The sequence below is a fragment of the Herpailurus yagouaroundi genome, unplaced genomic scaffold, assembly GCF_014898765.1.
Source record: "Herpailurus yagouaroundi ecotype Mexico unplaced genomic scaffold, PumYag 250, whole genome shotgun sequence".
Taxonomy (NCBI): domain Eukaryota; kingdom Metazoa; phylum Chordata; class Mammalia; order Carnivora; family Felidae; genus Herpailurus; species Herpailurus yagouaroundi.
In genome coordinates, this window is record NW_024412467.1 from 252,530 (window position 1) to 267,692 (window position 15,163).

At 49.4% G+C, this 15,163-nt stretch overlaps 7 non-coding genes across 7 annotated transcripts; 4 read left to right on the forward strand and 3 right to left on the reverse strand.

Annotated features, from left to right (window-relative positions):
• Positions 1–378: 378 nt before the first annotated feature.
• On the reverse strand, positions 379–452 carry TRNAI-AAU (transfer RNA isoleucine (anticodon AAU)). Its single transcript has one exon. It is a non-coding gene; the product is annotated as a tRNA-Ile (tRNA).
• A 2,056-nt stretch (positions 453–2,508) lies between these two features.
• Positions 2,509–2,582, forward strand: TRNAT-AGU (transfer RNA threonine (anticodon AGU)). The gene has a single exon. It is a non-coding gene; the product is annotated as a tRNA-Thr (tRNA).
• Positions 2,583–6,008: 3,426 nt separating this feature from the next.
• TRNAV-AAC (transfer RNA valine (anticodon AAC)) lies at positions 6,009–6,081 on the forward strand. The gene has a single exon. It is a non-coding gene; the product is annotated as a tRNA-Val (tRNA).
• Positions 6,082–7,674: 1,593 nt separating this feature from the next.
• TRNAS-CGA (transfer RNA serine (anticodon CGA)) lies at positions 7,675–7,756 on the forward strand. Its single transcript has one exon. It is a non-coding gene; the product is annotated as a tRNA-Ser (tRNA).
• Positions 7,757–8,556: 800 nt separating this feature from the next.
• Positions 8,557–8,629, forward strand: TRNAR-ACG (transfer RNA arginine (anticodon ACG)). The gene has a single exon. It is a non-coding gene; the product is annotated as a tRNA-Arg (tRNA).
• A 1,381-nt stretch (positions 8,630–10,010) lies between these two features.
• On the reverse strand, positions 10,011–10,084 carry TRNAI-AAU (transfer RNA isoleucine (anticodon AAU)). The gene has a single exon. It is a non-coding gene; the product is annotated as a tRNA-Ile (tRNA).
• Positions 10,085–12,492: 2,408 nt separating this feature from the next.
• On the reverse strand, positions 12,493–12,565 carry TRNAF-GAA (transfer RNA phenylalanine (anticodon GAA)). Its single transcript has one exon. It is a non-coding gene; the product is annotated as a tRNA-Phe (tRNA).
• Between the last annotated feature and the right edge of the window lie 2,598 nt (positions 12,566–15,163).

Consider the following 15,163-nt stretch of genomic DNA (forward strand, 5'->3'; position numbering starts at 1 on the left):
TCTCATTTTGTAGTCCTTTCTGTCTTTTAGACTGAACCGGGGGATGCAGAATGACCCACGGTGAGTGGTAAGAAGGGCGATTCCACAACTGGTTTTCCACAACTGGTTTTCAGAGGAAACAAATAATTCAGGTTTTTCTCCTTCCAGAAGAGTTTCGTCACAGGAAAACAAAGCCCTCTGCTCTGTCGCCCCCGCTAGTGTGCGAGAGCGCTGGGGGCCGAGACAGGTGCAGGGCGCCGGCAAGCTGGGGGCGGGGACTGTGCTCACCTTGGGGGCCAGCACCGCAGCAAAAAAAGTTCGGAGACTCGCTCACCCAGCAAAACCCGCACCCAGAGGGTGTGCAGGCCCGCGGGTACCCTCCACGTGTAGCGCAAAAGTTGGCCCGTACGGGGATCGAACCCGCGACCTTGGCGTTATTAGCACCACGCTCTAACCAACTGAGCTAACCGGCCAGGGCACGTGCGGGCTTTTTCCCCACGGTAAACGGCACTCGAACAGCATTGCTTCCTCGAGGCTAATCTCGGGAAGAAGAGAGGATCGCTCCTGTTCCTCGCGTCCTTCCCGTCTGGAGGGGCCGAGGGGGGAGAAGGGAGGGGGAAAGCTCCATATTCGGCCTCAAGGGATCGGGCTTCTTCCGGGAAAACCCGAGAAGATTCAGGCCAACGTCAGGGAGCGGGATGCAGGCGCCTCGGCGCTCCCGGGGACCGTCGAGACAGGCCGGCTCCGCCCGGACCCTGGGGACGCCGCACCTCGGACCCCGCGCAGCGCCGCGCCGAGTCCGCGCCTCAGTGCCGCCGAGCTGGAGCTGCAGTGTGGCTCCCGGACTCGCGTGGTGGCGCCCGAGAGCGGGGCTGGGGTCTGCGGGGCTGCTGACCCACCGGGACCCGGAGCGCGACCCGAGCTCCCGAACCCAGCCGGAGGGAAGGGGGAGGCGGGGCGCGTCCTGGGCCCGGGAGCAGCGCCGGGACTGAAACCGGAGGAGGAGCCGAGGCCCCCGTCGGGCGACTCCGGAGGAAGGAGGGAAACCTCGGAGCAGGTGCGCCCTTCCCAGCACGGCCTGATGCACCTGCCGGGACGCGCCCACGCGGGAGGGGCCGGCAGGGGGCGCGGGGCGCGGAGTCCTGCCATCCTCCGCTCTCTGCTAGGTCCCGCTTCCCCCGGGCTTCCCACCACGGCGCTTTCTAAGCCAGGGGTACTGGCTTATTTTCAGAAGTTCACCGGTCTGTGCGCATTCTCAAAGCCTTCTTTCCCCTCCATTTATAAGTACCTGTGAGCACGTGTATGTATTATATGGGCTTCTCTCGGATATGCACTGTAGTATGTAAGGTGTTTAGGACTTGATATGCGCTATTTCTCCCTGGAAATGAGAACCATATTCTTTGACCAGCTAACTTTGCCTTTTATTTCCTAACTCTCCATTTCAAGTATTTGCGTTTAATATCGTACATATAAATCATTCTTCTGGCCATTTAGCACTCTTTTGCAACTTTGTATACCGTTTGAAGCAACCAGCAGGTATCTTCATATTTTTGTTGTTATTCTGTGGTGAGAACTCTGAAAGTTTGTAGAGTAGAAGATTAATATTATTATCATGCTTGTTTTCCCGGGGCACTTGCTATGGTAAATGATTTCTCAAAGTCTGGACCCCATTCAACTTCACTCTGACCTCTAGAGACCAAAGTATGCATCAGTCATTACTTGCCTTTTGTCAAGGGTCAGTTCCCTGGGAAACGCTCCGAGTTCATGGGGAATGCTCTCAGAATCAGTAAATACGAGAGGGTGAGGGACGTGGCATTGGGAAGAGGCAGAAGCTGATGTCTCAAGCTGATGTCTCAGGGGGATTTGAGCTTGGAATGGCGCTTCAGGAATGCCCTGCGTTGAGGCGGAGGAGGGTGAGGGGGAGATGTGTACTCTAACATCACCCAGTCTTGGATGTGAGCACCCCTCGAGGGTGGGTGTAACTTTGAGCAAGGTGCCTCTTCTGTGGAGGAAGTTCCCAGAGACCAACCCAGCCAAGAGTGAACCATGGGCGGTCAACATCTGTGAGTGGCGAAAGGAGTGCCACCATTTTGGAGGGCCATCTGACAGGCGCAAACAAATCCTCACAGTTCTTTCAGAGCCATGTGGCAGACACGTGCTAATCTTTGACCAGCGACCTCTCCTTTTCCACACTAATAGAGGAGAGAGCAGGTGTGTGGTTAAGAGAAAAGGATGATTAGTAGAAAGTCAACTCATTTTTCCTTTAGGGTTCAACAAAGGTCTGTGTCCCCAACAGACTTCAGTGGGTCTAGTGGTGTCCACCTTGAAACAACGATCCAAAAAGAGACAATCATTTCAATCCAGGCCCTCTGTTCATCCTTCCAAGAGAACATTCTTCTTTGGTTTTGACTGAGACATGTCTGTTCTTTCGTTTCTGAAACATCTGGTGAACTAGTTACTAAGTTCATTACAGTTGAGGTGTGTGAAATCATACTGAAATAATATGTAATTTAGGGGCCCACTGTACCTGGCTCCGTGGCTTAGCTGGTTAAAGCGCCTGTCTAGTAAACAGGAGATCCTGGGTTCGAATCCCAGCGGGGCCTGTGCCTCAGCTTTCTTTCTGGCTTTTGTGATTTAACCTCCCGTGTTTTCTCCGGGTGGGTGGGTAAGTACCAACTTGAATTTACCTGGGGAATACTCACGCCTTTGAGACGCATATCCTATACATCGTAAGAGTAATTTAAAGACTCAGAATATTTGTTCTAGGGGTGATATATCAGGAAAAGGCAAGGAGCCTCACCTAGCCTAGCTGAGGTTTGCCCCTCTGCCCTGCCATTTGAGATCAAGTGACAGAGATTCAACCACTGTGAAAACACCCTTTCAGATATTCTTTGTATTACTAAGAAATTACTGATGACTAAGAAAGGATTAATTACTTTCTTGTTGACTTTTGAGCATCAGGAAACGCAAAGGTGTTAGAAGACTAATATTTTATTAAAACTCCTTAAAGTGGATTTGCATCTAATGGACTCCATAAGAGTTGAGTGGTTAACAGGACTAGAAAATAAAAGGTAGTTCCTCTATAAGATAATTTGAATCAAGTCCCGAACCTTCAAAATTGTGTCTTTGCTGAAGAGAGTTCCAACTAAATACCATTTATTTCCTGACATAAGTTATTCTTTATTCAAACCTCCTCCCCTATTAAATGTTCCCTGGCTTGGGATCCTCAAACAGACAGCTCTCTTCTGTGCTCTTACAGGAGGCGTGGTGGTGTTTTAGGTCAGCTGTGTGCTTCTTTCTTCTTCGTGTTCAGGTATTCGTTGCTAAAATTGGGCACTGGAGAGGTTGGTGAATTCATCTGAATGAAATGTCCATTAAAAGGTGAAAGGTAAAGTATGGTGATGATGAAAAGTGTTGGAGAAAGAGAAATGATTGGGAAGGATGTCCAGCTTTCACCAGGAAAGCTTCGGTGTGAAATGAATGAGATAATGACCACCCTGTAGATCATTACTTGCACAAATCATTACTCAGCAGACTCAGCTGAGATCTTCTGGATTCATCTGTCCCTGTTCCCTGTTGTCACACTTTCTTCTCTGTGTTTGGTATTGTTTAGTGCTGAGTCTGTGTCTACAATTCCACATAAACAGCACATCAAACTTCGGAGAGTCGAACACTCTCAGATGGTTAAGTTTTAAGTTCTTGAGCCTTGTACCTACACCATGATTACACCTGGAAAAAAATCTCAAGCACCTTGGCGCTTTCCAGGGCTGATGTCCCCAGCGCTGACCCATTGCAGAATCTCTGGAGTTGATCCTTCATCCTTTAGAATTTCTTCATCAACTCTAAGCATCTTGGCGGCCTGCCTGGAGCTGATCTCCCCAAATATCCACATCCAAAACAGATCTCGCCCAAGCTTGAAACTCACTATTTCCATCTGCACTTAGATTTCACATAGGCACTATTAGCACAGTACACCCGAAACTCAACTGACGTCCATCCCATTGGAAACCTGTGGTTAAAATTAACCTCGATTCCTCCCGCTGCCTTTCCCACCATGAAGTCACCACAAAGTCTTGTTGATTGTGCCTTCAACACGCGTAAGATGTCCTTGCCATCTGCCTTTCTATTGGTCCTTCTCTGGGTCTTCAACATCTCTTAGATGTCCCTGTCTTCCAGATTGGCCATCGAAAGCCATTCTCGACACACCAAGGTCTCTGTCTTAAAATACAAGACACCACTTCCTTCTTAAAATTTCCCAATTTTAACCCTCTCTTCTTTTTCTAATATATGCATGTAAACCTGTATATTTTCCACTAAGCATGGTCCTAGTTGCTTTTAGTTAGAATTACCTTCTGGTTTCCATTATACCTTGACTTTGACGTGTGGCTTAGATAGAAGAGTCATGCTGAAGTTTCACTATATCTGGGCATTTTCTACTTTTTTGTTACTGACTTCCTGTTTAATTCTGTTGTCAGAAAAGATCTGAAGGTTTATTTTAGTCCTTTAAAAATTTGGGGGACTTGTTCGATGGCCCTGTTTTGGTGAATTTTTCAGGTGCACCTGAAAATAATGTGTATTCTGCAAGAGTTAGGCGTAGTGTCTTAAAAGTGCTAATTAGGTTAAATTGCTAAGTTACTAGCCATGGCCTAAATCTTCTATATCCTACTTATTGCCCCTTTTCTTTCAGCTTCTCACCAGCTACTCCAAGGGGTCTTTTAAATCACCAACCATAGTCGTGGTTGTTCTATTTCTTATTTTAATTTTCTCAGTTTCGCTTCATCCAAGAATTAATAAGTGTCCTTGGTGAATTGATCATTTAATTGTTGTTGAATGTTTCTCTTTAACCTTGGTCTTGCTTTTTACCTTCAGGTCTACTTTGTCTGATATTCATATGGCCACACCAGCTTTCTAATGCCTAGTGATTTCAAGGTAAGCTTTCCTCGTCACTCTACCTTCAACCTGTCATCATTAGTCATCTTGGGCGTCTCTTGTAAGCAGGGAACAGTTGGCTCCGGTTTTTCCTATTTTGCTATTCTGCCAGCCGATCTCTGCCACTTAATTACGTGTTTATCCCACTTACATGATATGAACTTATTTATATTTGGATTTAAGTCCATCGTCAAGTTATTTTTTTGTCCATTTGTCCCCCCTTTTTATGTTCCTCTTTTTCTGTGTTTCTTTGAATAGTTATTATTCCATTTAACCTTTGTTTAACCTAAAATGTATTATCTTTTCTCTCCACCTCCTTTTTAAGATTTTTTAAATCTTTAGTTTCCAAGCATTTCAATATAATTTAGGTGGTTATGATTTCCCTTATGATTATCCTGGCTGTCATTTGCTGGGCTTCTTGAATCAATGAGGTGATGTGACTTTTATTTTTTCATTGAGCTGTATCCTTAAGATTAGTGCATTTTAATAGTGTAAAATACACCTTGATTTTTTTTTTTTTAAGGAAATCTTCACTGATGACATCTACACTCCAAGAATTAAAGCTTAGGCTCCAACCTGTCTCATCACATTCAGATTAAATTATACCTTCCCCTCTGTGGAAGGCACACACCTCATCTTCTCTGGTCTGGCCCACATATTCCCATTTAATCTCATTTCTTTCCATGCCCTCCTTCAAATCCTTGGGTATCCACCGACCTGCCTCCTGACGTCCCCCCCCCCCGCCACGCCTCCATCCCCGCCCACCCACCATTCCCCGCCTCCCAAGATCATGCCCACTCCACTCAGTTCCCAATGACGAGACCCCCTTTCTGACGTCTCTGCATCACGCTTCATAGTCTTTTCATCTATGAAGTCTCAGATCAAGGGTCATTTTCTGTAGAAAGCCTTCATGGGCACTGGGGTAGTTTCCAATTTTTTTGGCTAAACAGGCTTCTCTGAACATTATGGTAGATACATTTGGTGAACGCATTTCTCCTGGGATTGGACATTGTTAATTTTGTAAAGGGGAAATCCCCCTACGAAAAAGACCTGGGGGCATCAAGAAATATTTACTTTTACTGAGCTCTTCCCGTCATGGGGTTTCCGTAGTGTAGTGGTTATCACGTTCGCCTAACACGCGAAAGGTCCCCGGTTCGAAACCGGGCGGAAACAGCTGCTGGCCCTTGTTTTGCTCCTGAGCCTACATCCTTTTAGACGTGAACCTGCACTTCCTTTCTGGGGTCTCAGACTTAAAAACACACGCAAACATTTGCTACGCCCAGATACGTCAGTTTAGTATAAGGATGATCTTGAGCTGAGAGCAACTGAGAAAAAGCAAACAGGAAGAGCCCTCTGTCCTCCTGTGTGCCTGAAACAGGACATAAGTGTCCCTTGGTGAAGGTTCCCCCCACCCCCCATGTCCTGCCAGAGAGAGAACCACCCCCATGACTGGAGGTAGGAAGTCAGCGCCAAGAGGAGCCTGAGGAAATAGACTGCGAACCAACCCGGTCTTCCATTCTTTCCCCAATGTTTTTTCCTTCCCACAACTGTTGCCCCTTGGAGCCCACGCTCCCCTTTTCTTGGTCTACCCGCTGCCCTACAATGTCTCACCCTTTGCTAAAATGGCATAAAAGCTTTCCAGTCTAACTGCTTCTTTGGGTTCTCACTTCTTTTACGTGAAGCCTTCACGCCTGTAAAATTAAAATAAGAAAAAAAAAATCAACAAACTTTGTAAACCTTTTCTCCGGTTCGTCTGTCTTTTGTCAGTTGCATTCGTAGGCCCCAGCCCCCAGCCTAAGAGAAGAGAGGGAACATTCTTCTTCCCTACATATGGAAATTGTGAACATCGGGGCCTTGGGAATTTGAAGAATATACACGCATATCCAAAAGGATGTGAAGGAATAAGCGTGTAATGGGGAGCCAGGAGTACTCACATTTCAACACACGGTCCCATGGTCCCATGAACTAACTCACATGGTCCCACCCAAAATAAATAAGTTACACAGTGTGTTACAGTGATTATGAGTGACATGGGGGAAAATAAAGCAGAGAATGAGGAGAAGCACTGGAAAGAGGGGAGGTGAGAGTTTCAGGTGTGAGTTTCAGGTGTTATTTGAGGAAACACCTGCAGTAGGTAAGGGGCTGGGACCGGGCAGGGCAAAGCACGGGACAGCGAGGAGCCTGATGCTTACAGCGAAGAACAAGGCTGACAGCGACCGCAGCCGGGTGAGCAGGGGTGCAGGGTGACACCCGAGGTCTTCAGGGGCCCAGAAACCCAGGTGGGGACTTGGGCGCTTACTCCGATGAGAGGAGGAGACGCCACTGAGTTGTGAGCACAGCTGGGCCATCAAGTGGAGTAGGTTCAGAAAGATCCCCTGGCTGCTCATGGTGGAGTGTTCGGTGAGGGCTGGAAAGGCTGGATGCGGGACCCGTTAGGAGATGCTTGCAGTATATTGCGCGTTAGACGTGCAGGCGCTGTGCACCAGGCTGCTAGCAGCTGGGTGGTGAGAGCGTTTTCGGATCTAGATGCTTCTGAGGGCAGAGGGAAAGAGAATTCCCGCACCTGTGTGGAATGAAAGAATAATTGAAGTCAAGCGTGTTGCCAAGATTTTTGCTTAAATATCTGAAAAGTTGAAAGAGCCATGAAGTTGAAGGAGGTTTTGAGGGGACCCTCCGGCATCAGCCACCCCTATCTCTTCTGCCACGCCGCCCGGTCAACGACAGACACTTGTCTTCAGTCCAGCGAGTGAGGCCTTCTCCATGGGGGCTGTGATGGCCGAGTGGTTAAGGCGTTGGACTCGAAATCCAATGGGGTCTCCCCGCGCAGGTTCAAATCCTGCTCACAGCGTTGCAGCTTTTTGGTGAGGGTCCCAACCGGCCCCCTCCCTTCAGCCACGGTCCCAATTTATAACCCTGAATGTTTGAGGTGCCTGGGCCACCAGCCCGGTCTGACTTCCACCCTCCCCTTCCCTGGTCTGGGCGCCTAGGGCGCCTGAGAACCTCCAGATTTCCGCGTCTCCACCGGCCTTGGAGAGCTCAAAAACACCGGCTGCCTGATCGTGAGGCTGTGAAATCTGACGAACGCCTGCTCATGCTGGAGACTATTCTGCCTCCCTCGAAGAGCCAAGTACAATTCAAGCCAATTTTGTGTTTGTTAGTAAATGAGTTCCCGGTTTCCAAGTTTCTCCGTCAAATGCGAATCTTAAAATGTATACTTCCACTGAATTCTCGCCTCCTTATTGCATCCGGTGTTTCTTGCAGTTTGTGGGCGACGTCTGCGGGCGGGGCGGTGAGGACGAGCCCCAAAGCCAGGCACCAGGATAAGCTGGAGTGAAGACAGAGTCCAGAGGGAACGTGAACCCTGCGTCCGTGGGGATTTGTTCAAGCAAAAGCCAAACCACAACGAAGCAAAGCAAACAGCCCCGAAGCACCAAACAAGTGTCCCATGGGGACAGTCAGAGAAGTGCAGGTCGCCCTCCGTCTTCAATGAAAACATTTTATGTAAATGTGTTGTGCAAGCAAGTCATAAAATCAATTATGCTTTCCCAGAATTGGTACAGATTTTGTTCCTAGTCAACCACTTCCTCGTCTGGTGTGAATTGTGTAAAGTAATGAAAATACTAACACTGAGGCCCCCTGAGCAAGTGCGGGCCAGTGGCGCAACGGATAACGCGTCTGACTACGGATCAGAAGATTCTAGGTTCGACTCCTGGCTGGCTCGTCGGGCTCGCTTTTTTTCTCTTCACGCTCTCTAGGTACCCATAAAAAAAAGAGAAAGAAAAAAGAAAGATTGAAACAATCCTCAAAGTCCTCTGAACACATCTTCCTGGAACTTGATCCTTCACCTTGGCGATGCTATCCCACATCGGCTGTGGGTTGGGTCTGAAAGAGACGCGTCGAAGCATCGAAGGAACGATCGTCTAAGCTTTTTCTTCCTTCATCTCTTGAACTTGACACAGGAGATTGGCCGAAAAAGACCGTTAGAAGGAAGGTTTTAAAATCAAAGCAGCTCTAAAAAATAAAAGCTGTTCTTCCAGTATCTTCTCCACCCACATTTTTCCCCGTGGGAAGGGTCCTCACCCCAGAGGTCTCTCCTGCCAGCTGCCTCCTCCCACGGCTACCAGCCAAGAAAGGGAACCCCTCCTGGGGAACCCCTCAAGGAAGGTTGGGCTGTGGGCAGACGGGTGCGAGCGGCTCTTTGCCTCAGTGGGGCCCCTTAGAGCTTGGCCCTGACGGCCGGCCGCAGTCGCCACTCCTCCCCGACATGTCCCCACGTGCCCGGCCAGGCCATCGCGGGGACAGACGCCGCTGCCCCCGAGGGACAAAGAGCCGACAGGAATCCCTTCTTTTACAAAAGTAAACAGCGGGAGAAGATGAGGAAGACCCGGGAGGTGGCAGCTCCCGGGGGTGGGGGTGGGGTGGGGAGGGGGCTCTCAACAGACCTGCCTCCTCCCTGTGCGTCGGGGCCCAGCATAGAGGCTGGGGGGGGGAATCCCTGCCAAGTGGGGGAAATTCTTCAAACCAGCCCAGAAGATCATCCTCGTACGTGGACCGATTTCCGAATGTGTAGCTTGTCTCCTCGCTCGGCACGGCAGGTGAATTGCGGTCAGCGCGTGCGCCTTGGCGGGCGGGGATGGAACCGAAGAAAGCAGGTGCAGCCTGGCCGGGGGCCCGCAGGTGCAGGGGCGGAGACCCGACCGGAGCAAAGCCCGTGTGTCGCTGCCCCAGCCGACCGAGCCACCGCCAGCCTCCGCCTGCCTCCTTTTCTCTCTAGCAGCTTCTCTTACGCGCCCGGATAATACCGTCTCCTGGAGTTTCACCAAAAACCGAGCAGGCACATTGCTACAACGGTCCTTGACGCCCCCCTTTCCTAAAACACAGCCGCCTCGTTCCCACACCACCCCCTCGGGTTGCTTCAGGAAACTTCGCAGCGGGTGTGGTTACTTTTAATTAAGAACAAGCGAAGCGAAGCGAAAATACACAGCCTTCTTGTCGGGAAGAGGAAGGTCCGAACTTCTGATTCTGATTAGCGGCGATTTGGGGTCCGACGAGCGAGTCGGCCAAGTCCACGCGGCGGGAAGGCCAAAAAAGGTCACGCTGCGTGGCCCGTACGGGGATCGAACCCGCGACCTTGGCGTTATTAGCACCACGCTCTAACCAACTGAGCTAACCGGCCACCCGACGGGGGACGGTTTCTAAAAGAATAAGTTCATCTACAGTTTTGTTTGCCCTAAACTAAGGGGAATGTCTTCTTTTTCTTTTCTCGCTTCTAAGGACCGTTTTGAACCGTATCCATAGCCTGTAATGAGAAGTCTACACTCTCAGTTCTTCGGATTTGGACTAGGAAATCCACGGAGAGACTTGTGCAGACGCTGGGTCCAGCCTATTTATGGAGAGAGCACCGGGACGGGATTTTCGGTTGTGGTGAAGGGAGTGTCCCCTTTGTAGAGGCGAGTCGGTAGCTCCGGATCACACGTCGCAAACTTCTCTCCCAGGACTTGTACCTTAGTGACGCGTCCAGTTCGGGTCGGTTCCAGGCAAGGAAACGCAGAAGAGCGCGAGGCAGGAAAGGCGCTGTGCCCCGGGGTCTCTGAAGCCCCGCAGACACCTGCCCCGACGTCATGAGCCGGGACGGCGGCCCCCAGCAGCACGGGTCACCACCGTGAGTTGTCCTGCTTGGGGGCGGGAGAGCAGGGCCGCGGAGGTTTGCAGAGGGCGAGGGGCAGGCGGCGCCCGGCTGTTAATTCTCCGCCGACGGCACCTGCTGGGTGTCCCTCGGATCGCGGCGTGCGAGCGGGGGGACCCCCGGAGTCAGCCAGCTGCGCGCTGGGCGTCCCGCGAGCCTCCTGGCCGGTCCCCCGAAGACAGGTTGAAGGTGCTCCCGGCGTGAGTTAGTCCCCACGTATTTGTCGAACTTTCGTGCTGAGAATACTTTTCCGAGAATACTTTTATTTAGAGCTAAGAGAATCAACAGGTGATGACGACTGTTGGGTTCAAAGCCGACGCTGGCGCAGGACAGAAGCACGCGCCTCCAGGGTCCGCTCTGGAAGTGTCCAGGGTCGACGGATAGAGACTGGGGGCCCAGGCCTTCCGAGTCCCCGAGGTGGCCTCCGCGGTCTGCGTCCTCCTCGTCGTCGCGGGGAGCCGCGCGCCGCGCCGCGACCTGACCCCGGGGTCCGCACCGCAGCCGCGCCCCCCGACCGCGTCCGGGGCTCCGGGCTCGGCAGGCAAAGCCGCCGCGACGCACGTCGCTGGTTCCCGGGCCTTGAAACGCCGAAGGGATTACCCTGGACTCCTTCCTCCGGGAAGAACGCAGTTTCCAAGGCGGCCCGGCCCCCTGACTTTTCCGACCCCGCCCGAGGGTCTCCGGGACCACCGCGGGCCCCGCCCTCGCTCCCCTGCAGACCCAGCCCCTCCCAGCTGGGGAAACCTAGGGTGTGGGTCAGCTGTCCTCACCCCACCTCAGTCACCTGCCCACGTGGACCGAAGGTCCCACGCCCACAACTGTATTTTTCCGTGCCTGCTTGTAAGTGAAATATTGCGTGTGAACGTAGCGATTCCGGATCAGAAGAGGCGCTCGTGAAAAGACCCGTCCTTTAACATGATGGTATAGAACGAATCCATGGATCCTAGACTCTACCCTCAGATCGTCCTCGGAGACCACCAGAGCGCTCGTCTGCTTCCTTCCCCCCCCCCCCCAAAATATCCTACCCCTAGTCAAGCGTTCCTTTAATGTCCCCACCTACACCCTCGGCCATATGCTGTAGCGTGTGCAGCAAATGTCTTGTAAGAGAATTTCACACGATGCGCGTTATGTTCCAGATTAGATTCCGTTAAGTATCCAGCACTGTCTTCGGAAAAATGATAGATCAATGTTCACAATTCCTGTGATATTTTATAGCATATATATAGTCACGTATAATCTTAATAAATACTAGTAAAATTCAGTTCATGTCCGGGGGGGGGGGGGGAGGGGAAAGTGGGTGATGGGCATGGAGGAGGGCACTTGTTGGGATGAGCACTGGGCGTTGTACGGAAGCCAATTTGACAATAAATTATATTTAAAAAAATAAACCAGAGGTTCTTTAAAAATAAATAAAATTCAATTTATGCTTAAACTATCATTCTCGCCTTTCTGCACAGTAAAATGACGCACTAGGACTGTCCCTAGAGCTGAAAACCAAAATGCTGTATAAAGTAAGCAAAACTTCTTACGGGATTCAAAGTGCTGACCGTGTAAGGACCCTAAGTGAAAGCAGAAACAGAGGTAATTAAGTGAAGAACTCAAAGTGCTCATTCCCTGATTCCTATAGATGCATTTAGTAACACCCCAGTGCTCTGAAAAAGGCCCTGAGCTCTCTTTACCTGAAGGAACCGGAGGAACTTAGTGTATAGATGTAGAACTGCATTTTGCCAGAGTTTACAAAAGCCCTTTCCAATAAAGTAGGAGTGAATGTATGCGGTTCCTTTCCACATAAATGGTGCTGTGGACTGAACTTATTTGAGGGTGACTGACATTTGCTATGGGTTCACGGTTTCCGAGGCCCATCAGTAATAGGAAAGTCAACATTTGCAAAAGAGATCTGCCGAGACCCGGGATCGAACCAGGGACCTTTAGATCTTCAGTCTAACGCTCTCCCAACTGAGCTATCTCGGCGAGCCCCGAGAGCGGTTCTTGTCAATTACTCCTTAAATAAGCTTTTCTGAACAGCCTATTTGCTTTTTAGGATGATACGTTTCAGGAAAGTCAGTAAATTTTTTGTGTTGTTTTCTGAAAATGTAACTCAAAAATAATCTTCTGAAAATGTTACATTTTGCCCATTTCAAAACTAATCCTACGGACATAGAAATCAGACCGGGGGGGAGGGTCACTATATTGTACACCTGAAACTAATACAATACTGTATGTTAACTATACAAAAAAAAAAAAGTTAAACAAATTTACACGATGTGTGAACATATTCAAGGTTTCCTGAGTATTGTAGGAAGAACAAAAAAAAAAAAGGTGATAAAGAAAATTTTGTACAGGGTTTCTAATGTATGAATAAGATAGCCGTGGGAGTGTAGGGATTCAAAGCTTCCTGCTGGAAGAATTCAAGAAAACGCCATTTGGGGTAATTTCTAGTTTGGACCCCCCCCAAATTTTTTTATTCTTTCAGTTGTTTTTATTCCTTTCCCCTTTCATTTTATGAAAGTATAAATTACATAGCGTAAAGTATGCAAATCTTAAGTGCACAGCTTGATGATTTTTACACACCCTGTGTAAGCACCTGAGCACTGCCAGACTCCCTGTCATTTGCTGTCCTCCCAAAGTCAGCCCCTGGTCCGGGCTCTCGCTGTAATGTGCTGTCCTTTACTGTGTCTTCATACACATTAAAACAAATTGAATCTGCATTCTTACGTCCGGTTTCTTTCACTCAATATTGTCTTTGAGATTCATCTGTGTTTTTATCTGTGACGACAGTTTGTCCCTTTACATCAACTTCCATTTGGTTACACCACAACTCACTGGTTCATTCTAATGCTGATGATGGCATTTGGTTTCCAGTTCTAGGCTACAAAAGCCACTGAACCGTCTTGTGCATGGTTTCAGGTGAACATGAGCACTCATTCATCATATAAATAGATAGATACACAGATAGATACATAGATAGATACAAAGGTATATGGATAGATACATAGATAAATACCTAGATACATAAATACTCAGATAGAATATGAAATTGCTGGGTCACAGGATATACGTATGTTTAACTTTATTAGATGTTGCTAAACAGTTTTCCAAAATGCACGTATTAAGTGTGTACACTCTTAACCGCGATGTGTGAGGCTTCTGGTTACTTCATAGGCCAGCCAGTACTGGATATTGTCAGCCATTCTAATTTTGGCTATTCAGGCCAGGATGTCGTGCAGTTTCTTTGTGATTTGCACTTGTATTTTTTTTTTTTTGATGACTAATGATATTAATTATTAACAGAGGGGAGAATAAGATGTTTTTGGTGTTTCTCTGTATTGTTGAAAATAGTTACCCTATGCGGGTATCTGTTATTTGGATAACTGAAACAAATAATAATTTAGCATACCCTGTATCAAAAATTATACGAGCAACTTGCAGTCAACAAACCCCACCTCCTATATAGTGCAAAACATCATCATAGTCTTTAAGCGCGGACAAGCCCAAACACAAATCTTCCCTCTTTTGCCCAAACCTGCTGGTAAGACCAAACAGACCCTTCCCCTGTCACTCCTCGCCAAGTTCTTGTCCTTTGTGACATGAGTGATTGACCAAGATGGGAACTGTTTGTCCCTCTGTCGCCCCACCCCCACCCCCCCACCCCCCCCGTTCAATGATTCGAGAAAGACTCACGGGACTCAGCATATAGGTGTCCTCATAGCTATGATTTATCACAGCAAAAGTCAGCAAAGGAAAAAGGCACCAGGCGCAAAGTCGGGGGGATACCAGGGGCGAGTCACAGAGGACAGGCTTAATTCCCACAGCCGAAAATTGTGACAAGACACGGAAAATGTCCACCAGGGAAGTTCGTCAGAGACCCGGTGCCCACGTACTTGGGGGTGGGGGGAGACTGCCTAGCGTATATCAAAACTGCAGACCCAGAAGAAGGCAGGTGTTCGGCAGAACCGTATGCGTTGCATGAACAGCTCAGGCACAGTGAGGCGCTCCCACCATTTGGGAAACGGTCGGAATCTCTTAAAATCTAAGTTCCCAGATGCCAGCCACAGGCCCATCCTGCAAGCAGGCCCTCCTAAGGACAGCAGCCCCAGGCCTGCTGTGTGAACTCCGTACAATGCCCTTGAAAGTAGCCAGACACACAACTGAACACTTCCCACTCATCTGATTGAAACTTCCCCAATTGCTAAACGATTCCACACAGCCTCATGTGGACGCTGTGTATATTCCCCATAACCGTCTAAGGCAAACCACCCTGCAGAGAACGCCGCGATCCCGCATTGTGGGGCACTCTCCCGATCACGAGGGCCTAAAGAAGGTCGGTGTCCTCGTCTCTCTGGCTTTTGTCTTTGGCCGTTTGGTGTCCTGGGTCACACGGGAGTAAAAGCCCACCTGGGACACCCGTCTCATCCACCCAGACGCTCAGGGCTCCCAGCCTGCTGTTGTCCCTTCCTGACGGTGGCTCTGGGATCATCCCAGTGAGACCACCTGCTGATACAGGTGCTCCAGACATTCGTCTGGGGCAGCTCGGTGAGGATGTAATTTTGCTCTTTGTTGGACAGTTAT